Source organism: Myotis nattereri (assembly GCF_964212035.1).
Source record: "Myotis nattereri genome assembly, chromosome: 17".
Taxonomy (NCBI): Eukaryota; Metazoa; Chordata; class Mammalia; order Chiroptera; family Vespertilionidae; genus Myotis; species Myotis nattereri.
In genome coordinates, this window is record NC_138092.1 from 37,092,577 (window position 1) to 37,106,766 (window position 14,190).

At 39.8% G+C, this 14,190-nt stretch overlaps 1 pseudogene across 1 annotated transcript; it reads left to right on the forward strand.

Moving 5' to 3' along the window:
- Nucleotides 1–473: 473 nt before the first annotated feature.
- On the forward strand, nt 474–782 carry LOC308533607 (ribosomal protein eL42-like; annotated as a pseudogene). The gene has a single exon. The product of its transcript is annotated as a ribosomal protein eL42-like (transcript).
- Nucleotides 783–14,190: the final 13,408 nt, after the last annotated feature.

Genomic DNA, 14,190 nt, shown 5'->3' on the forward strand with positions numbered 1-14,190 from the left:
ATTTTTGGACAAAGGACTAGGGGTGGGAGTGTGGGAGGGATAGGGTATTAGATTTCAGAAGTGAGAGTGGATGATTTACAGGTAGTTGAGGAAGAAGGGAAAACAGGACAGGAACATCCTTGATAGGCAACTCAGAAACAATGAGATCCAGGATACATGTAGTAAACAGGCCCCTGCCTAAGCCCTCTTATATACTATCCTTAATTTAAATTAAGCTAAGGTGACATCTTAAACCAAGCATGTCAAACTCGGGGCCTGCGGGCCACATGCCTCCTTTATTTGGCCCACATTGGCCTTTGAGTTTGGCATGCTTCTCCTAAACTCTCTTTCCTGAAACAGATTTCTCTGTCTGAATCTCTTGTGTAGGAAAGCTGGGGGCTGAGGATCAAAGGTTCCCCCTGAGTCTTATTTCTTAACAAAGAGCTTAAAGTCAGTATCTTGCTCCCTTTCCATGCTGAAGGAATTCTGCAAACATGGTGAACATTCCTCAGACACACCAGACTTTCTGTAAGGAGTGTGGCAAGCATCAACCCCATAAAGTAACAGGACAAGAAGAGCAAGGATTCCCTGTATGCCCAGGGAAGGTGGTGTTATGATAGAAAGCAGAGGGACTACAGATTAAGCCAGTTTTCCTCAGAAAGGCTAAAACTACAAAGAGGATTGTGCTGAGGCTTGAATGCCCTGAGCCCAACTGCAGATCTAAGAAAATGCTAGCTATTAAGACATGCAAGCATTTTGAACTGGGAGGTGATAAGAGAAAGGGCCAAGTGATCCAATTCTAAGCTTCATATTTTGTTTTATTATGTGACAATAAAACCTTGAGGATAAAAAAAATCAATGTCTCAAAAAGGCAGTGTCAGGGTGGCAGAATTTTGGTTCCCTTCACCAACCTCTTTTGGTTTAATGTAGAGGAAATGGGCCACATTAGATTGAAATATTAGAGTGAATTTGTCATTTAAGACACACTCCCCATACACTAGGAGCATTCCAAAGACATCCCTTTCCCCAATACTTTAAGAAATAAATTTGTGAGAGAAGCCCCATCATCCTTGAAGAGTTCTATGGTTGGTCTTCTCTGTAGGCCACACCTTACTTACAGTGGGAACCATAGCCACTCATCTCTAAAACCTAAATGCAATGGGAATAATTAGAAGGACAGGAGCCAAGGGTGGCTCTCAACCTTCAAAAGCAAGCTGGGTGTGATTCCTGGTCTGGACAGCAGGGTCAAACCAGCAATCGGAATAACCTGACTCTCACAGGCCTGTGGTGTTGGCTACTTTAATCACAGTGTTTCTAAAAGTGAAATAGATAAGAAGCCTACTAACTTCTACTTGATCGGTATAAGCATAAAAGTTCTAGAGCAGTGGGTCTCAACCTTTGGTTCGCGACCCCTTTGGGGGTCCAATGACCCTTTCACAGGGGTCGCCTAAGACCATCGGAAAACACATATATAATTACATATTGTTTTTGTGATGAATCACTATGCTTTAATTATGTTCAATTTGTAACAATGAAATTGGGGGTCACCACAACATGAGGAACTGTATTAAAGGGTCGTCGCGGCATGAGGAAGGTTGAGAACCACTGTTCTAGAGCAAGTGAACAAAAATCTGAAATCATGAAAGCAAAGAGTCAATGGCCTTACCTGCCAAAGACTCAAAAATACACACCCCGCCCGCCCCTCACCCCGACACACACACACTTCTCTCCTGAACTCCAGACTTGTATATGTAATTGCCTACTTGTTACCTTCACCTGGATCTCAAATATATATCTCTAATTTAACGTGTCCAAACCTGAACTGAGGTTTTCCCCAAACCTCCTTCCCCACTTCAGGTGATAACATAGTCATCCCTAAGTAGCTCTGACCAAAATCCATTAAGTTTCCCCAGTTTTCTTTTTCTCTCACCCTACAACAAATCTTTCAGCAAATCCTGTTGGCTTCAGCTACTGCACAGGTAGCTATAGGAGAGGTATCTTTTTAAAATCATTTCCCAGAAGCCATGGAAAGTAACTGCTGTTTACACCGGATGGCATAGGACTCAGTCACCTCTCCGTGCCTAGATTCAAGGGAGAGGAGACATGTGGGCCTCACTGTTCTTGGAAATAAGTCAGGCTTCTCTTACTTCGGAGGAAACTAGGTCCTTAGAGTCAATTCTATCACAAATTCTAAAGAACCACCAGCCTCTCGAGATTGATATGTACACTGACTTTGTCTAGAAAAATAATATTAAAACCAGTTTTCTGAATACTAGGTATAATACTGGGTTAATATTACTGTATATCCAGGACACTGTAGGAAGTTGATTTTTCTACTTTGTCCAGCCAAATCTCTGACCTGTTTCAGTCAGGAATCTGTTTCAGAGACGAGAACCACTCTAGCTAGTTTATGAAAGGATTTATTGAAAGATTAATTAATGGCATACAGAATTGTTGGGAAGGCCAAAGAAACATAAGTCTAGGTAGACAGATATTCCTCTAAATTACAAAGAGAGAAGATTCCCCTGCGATCAAGAAGTCACCCACAAGACTGGAAAAATCTAGAACCACACCACTACTGTCACAGTCAGAAAGCTGCCAATCATATGATGTACAAATTTACACTGATTGCAAAAAAAATGTTATTTACTAGAGTGGAGAGCTAGACCAAAGTAGCATGAATAACTGAAGTCGATGGGTAATTGGAGGAAAGCCATTTTAACTAGCATTTAAAATCTCCTTTTCTGATCATTTTAGTGGAAATACTAATTCAGTGTTAAAGTAAGTGTTTTGCGTTTTATTTTTGCTTCTGCACCACTCCTCCCACAATGCACAAGTAGTAAAAGAGCTGAAAGGAAGGCAGTGGTCCAGAGCAGAAACAAGATCCCTCATTTATTGAATAATCAGCCAAGGAAAGTCTGAGCCTTGGCTGAATGTTTCCATACTGTGAGGTTTACACCAACAATAAAATAGTTAAGATTATAGAAAAAGACAGACATTAAAAATGTGAGACATTTCCACTGTAATCAAAACTGCATAGTACTGGCATAAGAAGAGGCATATAGACCAATGGATCAGAACAGAGAGCCCAGAAATCGACCCAAGCCATTATGCTCAATTCATAGTATTTGACAAAGGTGGTAAGAACACGTAATGGAGTAAAGACAGTCTCTTCAATAAATGCTGTTGGGATAATTGGACAGATACATGCAAAAAAAATGAAGCTAGACCACCAACTTACACCATACACAGAATAAACTCAAAATGGATAGAAAGACTTACATGTAAGTCATGAAACCATAAAAATCCTAGAAGAAAACATAGGCAGCAAAATATAAGACATCTCATATAGCAGAATTTTCACTGATAGGGCAAGAGGAAAAAAAAGGAACAAATGGGACCACATCAAAATAAAAGCTTCTCCACAGCAAAAGAAACCTCTTCTTACCCCTATTGACCTCCCAGATTCAGCTGATTTTCTTTACCGCTCAGCTTAGCCACCAAGCAGGCTTTTTCTTGAGGTTTTCCTTTCCCCTCGCCTGGCATATAGTTGCACTCAAGTGTTTGTTGAATTGATTAATTAAAGAATGATTGAGAAGAGCAGTCTCCCCAGCCTCACATTTTTTTTTTTTTTTTGCTGTTCCCCTTTAAAAGATTGGTGCCTTTTATCATAATAACAAATAAGAGAACATGACAAAGTTCTAGGTTCTTAATAAGTTTGCTTCATCACTGTTCCTTTTTCTCCAGTTCCTTATTTGTTACCTAATATTCAGTAGCCCCTCTCTGCTAGAACCTTCTCCCAGTTGATCTCAGATTTGGAGCTAAACTGCTTACAGTCATCTCCAGCCCAAAGCAGAGCATTAATGCTAAGACTGGCCATGATCACCTGGAGAAAGTACTTGCCTCACACCACAGATTCTTCCCCTGTTCTTTAGACCTTTCCAGACTGTTACAGAAAAACCGGAGAAGAACCAAGCAACGCTTAGAGAGATGGAGTTACATTTATTATTACGCGCGGGCCCAGAGGAAAATGTCTCTCAAATTCTGGGCGAAATCACACACGAAGTTTCCTGTGTTTATACTATTCCACCTTCTTTGTCTCCCAAACATGGGATTTTTCCGGTTCCCTTTGCAAATTCTTAAAGGGCCCCTGTGTGCTGGAGCTTTGAGACCTCGACCAAAGGCTTGGCCTGGTGCCAGCACTGATAACTTCGTCTGGGGAAGGTTTAATGGCCTCTCTGAAATGGGAGTAGTCTTATTTTCCCTATTATTTAAGCCAGCAAGCATTTACAGAAGCCAGAAATAGCAGGGTTAAAATTTCAAACGACAGTTTTTATATAAGATGGATGCTTCAAAACAACTTTATAGAGGCCTATCTCACTCCTCCGTAGCACCTGAAGCTACTACATTTGTGGCAAATTGTAATTTCCCCACAATGGCTGCAAAAATAACTTCCTACCCTACGTGCTCTTCTTACAATATGATTCTGACTCTTCTTCTAAGTGGGGTGTATGCTTCCTCCCCTTGAATTTGTAATTGCGGTGGCAGTGATGTCATATGACTCCTGGAGCTAGGTCATCGAAGGGGATAGAGCTTCTGCTTGGGTCTCTTGGGTCACTTGCTCTTGGAAACCATGCTGTGAGGCAGGCCAAAGTGACCTACTTGGAGAGACCACATGGAGAGGCCAGGTAGAGTGTTCCAATGACAACCCCAGTGAGGCCCCAGCCAATAGCCATTTCTGGACATGTGAGTGAAGACACCTCTAGATGATTCCAGCCTCTACCACCCCTTGAGTCATCCAGACTTTGATAGGCCATCCCCACTGTGGCCTATGCAAATTCCTAATCCTCAAATTCTTGAACATAATGATTGTTTTATCCCACTAAGTTTTAGGAGCATCTATAATGTAGCCATAGCTACTAGATCAGCTGTTCATCCATTAAAATAAAAACCATATTGAGTTCCTAATATGTCTTAGATGGGCACGTTTAATCCCTACCAGGACCACTGATCTAAAAGGCTCTCTTCCTGGTCCTCAGAGGACTTGCAGCTGCCTCTTCCATTGCTCTAAGTCTATTTGGGTTTAGTCCTCAGAGAGTCTTTCTCTGGGACCAGTTCTGTCTGATTATGTGTTGTTTGTCTGCAGCATAATAGCTATGTGGTTGCTAAGGCTGACCCACCCTCCAGTGACGCTGGGATTCTTCACCTATTATTCTAAGTTAATGTCTAAGCCAAAGCTTCATGGTTGCCACTGGGTCCAGATGGGGAAACTCTCTTCCCAGGAGTTTATTTGTGCAGCATGCTGCTTCCACATGCTCACTGCTTTTTTTGGCCACATTGAGGGATAGTTACAACTACATTATGGGATTATTTTGAGGGGTCAATAGGACACGTATGTCCCCTATAACATTGCCCAGCACACTGTAGATACTCAACACATAATAATTTTTTGACCCTCTCATCCCTAGTTCAAAAGGTCTTAAGTTCCCAAAGGATCTTCCAGAATATTCTTGTTTCGAATCAGAGTAATATTCTAAGTTCAAAGTCCATTTTCAAAGCCCAAATGACTATCATGCTCTGTCACTAGTGTTGGATCTGGATAATTTTTTAACCTGGTGTGGGGGGAGGGATCTTCAGACATATTTTGAGGATCACACAAGTTTACCCACGTTATTAAATATTGTATTATCAGCACTATGATGCTCTTATAAATCAAATTATTTTGCAGTGTTAATGCAGAATTCAGAGAAATTTTTATACAGTTGATTTTTATTTCTTCAGATGCCACTTCTCCTATAGGGGACCAGAAGTCCATAGACATGTTCTCAGGGTCCTGAAGGAATCATTGTTATTATTTATTGTTGTCATTGATGTTGTTTATTATTGTTGTTATAAAATGGACTTGACTCTTTAAATATAATTTTAAAGCAATGCTTTCAAATCTGTGGTCACTAACCTTGAGAGGGGCCATGTCAGGGAAGTTCTTGAATGTATATAGGTCCATCAAATTTTTAGACGAAGTAATATTGCATACAGCTTTTCTTTTATCCCGCAAGTGTATATAGATAGCATTATACTTACCAATTTAAAGTGCTACTGAATTCATTCATATAGATTAGCAAAATTTATTTTTTTCAACCAATGGCTATTGAAAGTGTAGTAACTATAATATAGGAACACAGTAAATATTTTCTATATAAAAAGGGTGCTTCTGCTCCCAAAAGTTCAAGTGTCATTTCTACACTTCTCCTCCTTCTGGTGTTAAAGATGATGGATTCAGTCAGTCACCTTAGGGAACCAGGGAGATTTCAGAATTACAGCTTTTAATAGAAAGATTGCTTAACCATACATAATACTCACAATTTTCACCCAGGGAAAGCAAGAGTTATTTCATAACAGGCCACATTATATTGCAACAGTCCAACTTGTGCGGCGAGGGGGGTAGGGTGTTTCAAAAAGGGCAATGGCTATGTTTTTATACAGATCTCTAATTTAACAATGTAATGTGATGGTGAAATGACTAGGGCACATTAATCAGTCTGTGACTACCACCACAACCCTGAATTGAGTAAGATATTCTTCATAGGAAAATGTTCATTTCCCCGAAAAAAGTATTACTATTAGAACAAGTCTGAGTTTCAGATAGTTTTTATCTTCCCACACTTACATGACAAAGAATAATGTAGCTAATCTTTTTCTATGATATTTCTGGCTTATTTCTTAAACAGAAGGATTCCTGTTTCAAGAAAAATCTATAAATGTCCACTCTTCATGGGGGTGGGGGTATGGGGAGGAGTGGGTGATGGGAATCGCTTAAAAGTTATTGGTTCACTGCCATTATAATGAAAACCATGTGTCCAGGGAAATTTACAGCCATAAATCTCTCAGTGCACATAACTTCTAATTAAAACCTTATAACAATCTTTTCCAAATAATGAACACAATTTTGAGATCTAGTTTAATTTCATTATTTCAGAAATGGTCGTGAGAAATGTGTGTCTGGGAATGCGTTGCTACAGTACTGTGACTGGGATACCAGAGAGAAAGCCATAGCCACTATCTCTCCAAAAATGTGGGAGGAGAAATGTTCTTGGCTTTAAAAAAATAGCACTTACTGTACAGAATTAATATCTAGTCAGGCTTAGGTTTCCTATTCGGTTAGATAACTAGTCTCTCCAGGAAGTGAATGTGTACACTCTACAGAATTCATATTATGCTGAATAAAAATTATCTGAGCTACGCCTGAAACACAGTGCAGAGTATATGGTGTTTTCTTGGTCCCAGGGACAGAATGTGTGTTGATGAAACCATGATTCCGTTCTTGGATCTTGCCATCTCATGCAGCCCAGTTTGCCTCTTGGAAACTCCTTCACCAATTCAAAGAGTGTTCACAAACTCCCTGGAGGACAAGCATTTTCCCAGAGGAAGACACTGCAGTGAAGGGCACTCAAAACCGGGTCAGTGATCCCAGTGTAAGCCAAATCTCAAAATCATTCCATGAACAATGAAGATTTTCTTTCTGTTAGACTCAGAAAGAAAGAACAATAATTTGGCCCTTAAAGTACAATATTAACTGCCTTCTTTATTGGAGATCGTTTCTTGTCTCCGTTGGATGACATGGATAATAATAAAAAACATCTTTAATCTATTAATTTAAATGGAGCACTTACTCTACCCTGAAGATTCCTCTTTGAGCTCCTTTTCTTTCTACTGAAAGTCGTCAACAGATATGTCACTATTCAAATACAGTAAACCTAATGGGTGTATTAACATTAAGTTAATTCAACTATGAATATGCCCTAATAATAGTTGATAGATATTATAAATGGTACTTTTATGGAGGCAAAATACCATTTACGCATAGGTAATACAGGTGATAAACTTTGAGCACCAGCCCAACTAGAAAACATATGCACGGCCTCTGTGCCAACTCAAATAGAGTTTTATTGAATGCACCTGAGTGTAAGCCTCCTTTTGGTATTCCCTTTTAATAGCTTAATACGAACCAGTTATAGCCTAGCTAGCTAGTGCCTATGTGTTAAAAATTCAGAAGGCTACATCAGACAAGCTTATCAGTTTATAGAAACTCATCAGAGGCAGCCTAACATGGATTTAATGTTTTTTCAAAAACCCCATTTTTAAATTAACCTGGCCCTTTGTTGTAAATTATTTGCACAATCTGCTTAGAACATCTAAAGCCCGGCCTATCAAAGGTTTCCCAAGACCCTTAATTCAGGCCTGGCCTTTATGTTAAAGAGCTCGAGCTGCTGTTTGCATCAAGGGCCCTGGGATTACGACTGAAGCAGGCTACCTAAGCGTGATCATTCTCCGCGAACATCTGCAGCCATTGAGATGGCGACCGGCTCAGAGGGCCGGCAAGCAGGCCATTATGGCCTGGCTGCTGTGTCCTCCCAGCTGCAAGCCCACACGAGGGCCAGGTGCAGAAGCCTTGCTCAAGAGGAGACTACAGGGTAATGGTCACAGCGATTACGAACTGATAATTATCCCCTCCCTATTTCCACATTTCAACCCACTGGTTGCTTCACTAATTATTTTCTCTTTACTGCTGAAAATGGTATCCTATGGCTGGAGGCTGATTACATTTTTCTTTCTGGCAAGGCTTTTATTTCAAAATTATGTAGCATGTAATTTGTTAGATTGTACGCATTAGCCACAGACCTGAAGAAATCGCCCTATTGACTGTTTCACAGTGGAAAGTTTGAGGGTTAATGCCAAATATTATACTCTCCATTTTTTAAAACTGTAACTCCATATGTGGCCCGCTTGATTTTTTTCTTAGTCTGTTTCTATTGGTTGAGCAAGTGCTCAATTTATCTTCGTCGATCTTTCCTTGTTTTCAGACACAGACTTAAGAAGCTGTAGTTTCTTTCCGCGTACCAACGATAAAGCACGCCCTGTGCCTTCATTCACCAACGTGGCACAAATTTTATCCGATACAATAAAATAAGCATTTTTATAGTCGTGTACTCTATGGCCAAACACTAATTAAAAACAGGACGGAGCTTTTATTTCCCCCATTAGAGATATGGGGGCCAGAGTGTCTTTAGTAGAACAATGGTTTTCATTGCTATGCAACAAAGTTTTTAAAGGCTGAACATGAGAGTTTCAAGTGAATATCCTGCAAATACAGGGAGCTGCTCCCTGGTGTTAAACTAGGTAACTGCCATGATTGATGCTGAAAAAGAAAGACATTGGGAATGAGATGTTTAAAAACTAAATCATTGAAACAGTTGTAAAGTGGGCACAATGCTCTCACACAAGTGAATATAAATCTTTTCATCCAGCCTCACAAACCTCACCAACTGGCCAAGTTTTCATCAGTACAGGAAAACCCCAAAGCCCACAGACAGCTGCAACCCACGCCAGTGACAGCGTAAACAGACACTGAACATTTCTGGACATTTTGAAGCTATGAGTGGGGAACACTGTTCCCTTCTTTTTGTTCTTCCTCTCACTGGGGAAGGAAGGAAGGAAGGAAGGAAGGAAGGAAGGAAGGAAGGAAGGAAGGAAGGAAGGAAGGAAGGGAGGGAGGGAGGGAGGGAGGGAGGGAGGGAGGGAGGGAGGGAGGAAGGAAACGAGCTAGTGGGAAATACTAAAGTCAAGCATATTTTCTAGATCTAAGATAACTCTGCTACTTCATGAATATCACCTATATTATGTGGAAATTGGTTAGCTCACAAAATCATATTTATTACTTAAATTTTAAAATCCGTCTTATTAGGCAGCATAAAGTTACTAATTGAATTTATTTCCTTCTTTCCCTTTTTTTTAATAAATAGAAGCTCATGCTGTTGAACTTTATAGAATCCAACACTTCTTTTTTACTTAACTTTTTCTAGAATATGAGAAGCAAACCAAGACTGTAATAGAGAAGAATCAATATTTTTAAATGAACCCTACTGTAGCAAATGAATTCAGAAAGCACTTTTTAAGATAAATAAATGGATTTGATCTCAGACATTTCTCATAGCAATGTTTTTTCTGATATATCGTCTCGGGCAAGGGAAACAAAAGATAAAATAAACAAGTGGAAATACATCAAAATAAAAAGGTTTTGCACAGCAAAAAAAACCATTAACAAAAATGAAAAAACAACCCACTGAATGGGAGAACATATTTGCTGATATATCTGATAAGGGATTAATATCCAAAATTTTTAAGGAATTAATAAAACTCAAAACCAAAAAAAGCAAGCAATCCAATTAAGAAATGGGTGAAAGATCAGAATAGACACTTCTCCAAAGAGGACATACAAATGGTCAATAGATATATGAAAGGATGCCCATCATCACTAATCATCAAAGAAATGCAAATTAAAATCACAATGAGATATGACCTCACACCTGTCAGAATGGCTAGCATCAATAAATCAACAACAACAAAATCAACAAACCACAAGTCTTGGCAAGGATGTGAAAAAAGGGGACCTGTTGGTGGGAATGCAGATTGGTGGAGCCACTGTGGACAGCAGTATGGAGTTTCCCCAAAAAATTAAAAATGGAACTGCCTTATTACCCAGCAATTTCACTTCTGGGAATATTTCCAAAGAAATTGCAACACTAATTCATATGCACCCCTATGTGCATTACAGCATTAATTACAATAGCCAAGATTTGGAAGCAGCCCAAGTGCCTGTCAGCAGATGAGTGGATAAAAAAGCAAGGGTACATTTACACGAAGGAATACTACATGGCTGTAGAAATTAAGGAAATCTTACCTTTTGTGACAGCAAAAGAGTATTATGCTAAATGAAATAAGCCAGTCAGAGAAAGACAGGTACCGTATGATTTTACGTATATGTGGAATCTAATGAACAAAATAAACTAACAAAGTGGAGACAGACTCATGGATGCAGAGGATGACAGCTGTCAGAGGGGAGGGGGTTGGGAGCTGGGTAAGAAGGGTGAAGGGATTTTTTCTTGCATTGCTGGTTTGGTGGTAATAAACTCTCTTAGCCCTTTAAAAAAAAGAAGAAGAAGAAAAAGGGTGAAGGGATTTAGCAAACTAAAAAAAGAAAGACTCTTGGATACAGACAACAGTATGGTTATTGCCAGAGGGAAGAGGGGGTGGGGAAGGTAGGACAAGGTAAAGTGGAGAATGGTGATGAAAGGAGACTTCAGTTGGGGTGGTAAATACACAATATATTTACAGAAGATGTATTGTAGAATTGTATACCTGAAACCTGTATAATTTGATTAACCAATGTCACCCCAATAGATTCAATAATAAATGAATGAATGAATGAATGAATAAATAAATAAATAAATGGAAGAAAAAGGGGAGATATACAAACTTCATTGACTATTACTTTTGCTATATGAAATACTATCTAGAACTCTCCGTTGGAATTGTGTATTCCATATGACATTATGTCAAAATCTCATTCTTTTTCTCTTGCAGTGTGGAAATGTTTCCATATGTTGTAAGTTGGTCTCCCTATTTTGCTAAGGAAACAAATAAAACAAACACATTTTGTGACCCACTTGAACATGAACACCAAATAGCAAACATTAGGGACAGATCCAGGACTCGTGACCCTTCGGAGTTCACCGTCCCCAGCCTACACTTTCCCCATGCTCTGTCTCAGCTAAGACAAGCTTATGAGTTCTCTATACAACACCAGAGTTGGAGAGATGCCACTGGCACTTACATGTAACCTATAAAAATACTTATTATTGAATTTAAGTCATATATTGTAATTGTCTAATTCATATACTATCTATAATAATAAAAGCATAATATGCTAATTAGGCTGGACAGCCGAATGAGCTTCTGGACGTCCTTCCGGATAACCTTCTGGATGAAACGGGGGCTTCGAGAGCCAAGCCTCTTACAGGAATTTCGTGCATCGGGCCTCTAGTATCTACTATAATTCAGATATCTAGGTATTTTTACACCCCTATTAGCCTAAAGTTGAGAGTGATTAAAAAATTTGCCAAAGGCATTTACTTTTTCTTTTTTTTTCTTTATTCTTTTTTAAAATTAAAGACATTGTACAGTTTGCAAATACCATGTTGGTCACCAGGCCAGGGGTAGCAAATTCCAATTTATTTAAATATTTGCTCTTATTTCTCTGCACCAGTCATTTCCAGAAAACAAAGCAATATGTTTTTAATATTCTAATTTCTTCAAGAATATATGCTTATCATATCTCTGACTCTAGGCCCAAGATCACAAAACATGTAAGTGCACTGAATTCTTGCTGCTTCCTCTCTTGGAACAATGTGACTGTCAACTCTGGGCAGAAATGCTTTGGCTCTGACCATCTACACCTCTGCAATGGTGCTGACACTCATGGCATATAATACTTAATGACCTGGAACCATAAATTATTTATGAAAGTGGCTTCTCAATGCACACCTTTTGGACATCTTTGTTCCTGTCTCTCACTCTTTTATTTTCTTACTCTCTCATTGGGAACCAAACTGGAGATAATAACATTGAATCTAGTCACGTGGTCAAAAGTTGTTTAAAACAGCACAGTTACCCGATTACACCCAAGTGCCTGGCATGCAATTCTGTAAGCAGGCAAACTGCAGCTCACCACGCCAAGGGAACCTTACACTCATCATCATCTACTTAGACTGAGCAAATTGGCCTCCTTTTGCTACCCACAACGCCACTGCCTCATAATTGGACAATTACCCTTAACTACTTTTTGAAAGTAGTACGTGCCATCTGTCATATTGTGATTTTCACTTTTGCTCTCATCCGGGGGATGCCAGAGTTGGGGGATGCTAAACACATTGAAGTATGGAAAAACTTAAGAGGCAAAGTCTATTTTCACTTGTTTGTTGGGGATGTGTTCACCAGTTAAGAATGCTAATAATATGGAAATAATTCCCAGAAGTTTTTGGTAAAATTCCAGTTATATAGGAGTTAAAGATAGTCAGTTGTAGGAGTCAAGTACAAGTCAAAAGCAAATACTGTGGCTGCGAATTTGAGTTAGCTGGTATTTAAAAGGACAGTTAAGTGGTAACTCTTCAGTCTAACCTCTCTTAACCTCTACACTATGTGTGACTTGCAATTTTCTTAGTCATAATGATGTCGCAGTGTATTTTCACTCTAAATTTCAGACTCGGATGCATACTTAAATTACACTGCCTTCCATCTCGCCCTAGAAACACTCATACAATACCTCATTTATGAAAACTAGAATAATTATTTTGCTTACTTTTTATGTTAACTTGATGTCCTTGGTTTTTACATTTTCTCTGGAAATTCAGTGAGTTCTTCAGATTCATAAGATTTTCATTTTTTTTCTGAAAAAGCATACATTAATATGGTATTTGTTTAGTAAAAAATTAAATTTTATCTTGTATATTTAGATGATCAAAATTATAATGAACTTAAGATTCTGGTAAACATGTGCACCACTGTCTGGCAAGCAGACCACTTCTTTGGGAACTGCTCCTTTCCCAAATCCAAACACGTGGATCCAAGAAAGAGCCCCGTCAAACACAGGGCCACAGTTGATTGGTCCAGGAGTGGGCATCTGAGCTGTAATAACCAATCAGATTCCTTCTCCAGACCTTTTGTACTGAATGTAATGTGGAGAGTTGGTCTGTTATAGTGGTAGAAGCTACATAATGGGAAACAGTCATTTTTAATGTTCATGTCCCCTGTCCCATAGAAGAATATGATCAGCTGATAGAGGGGATGAAATTAATCTATAATAATAAAAGCATAATATCCAAATCGACCCAATGGCCAAACAGTGCAACCACCATCTGGACTACCATGCTATTACACCCGCTGGCTCCAGGCCAGCCAAGGCCGGTGTGATGCAATTGGTCGGGGGCCAGCCATCGCCCCATGATTGCCCAGCAGAGGGAGGCCCAGGCCACTGGCAGGTGGGCTATGGCAGGTGAGAAGGGCCTCCCTCTGCGGGGCGATCGATTGTGGGGATCCTGGATTGTGAGAGGGCACAGGCTGGGCTGAGGGGACCCCCCCCCCAGTGCAAGAATTTCATGCACTGGGCCTCTAGTCTATATATAAAAGCCTAAGCGACCATTTCAACTGAACGACCAGAACGACCTGATGACCAGCCGGTAGCTATGATACACAATTACCCAGACCTTGCTGCTGGGGCCCTGACAGCCCTGAATCTGGTTTACCTGCACCCCGGACCCAGGCAGGAGGGAGGAGGGAGCCCGATTCCGATTTGGCCCTGATCACTAGCCAAGTCGA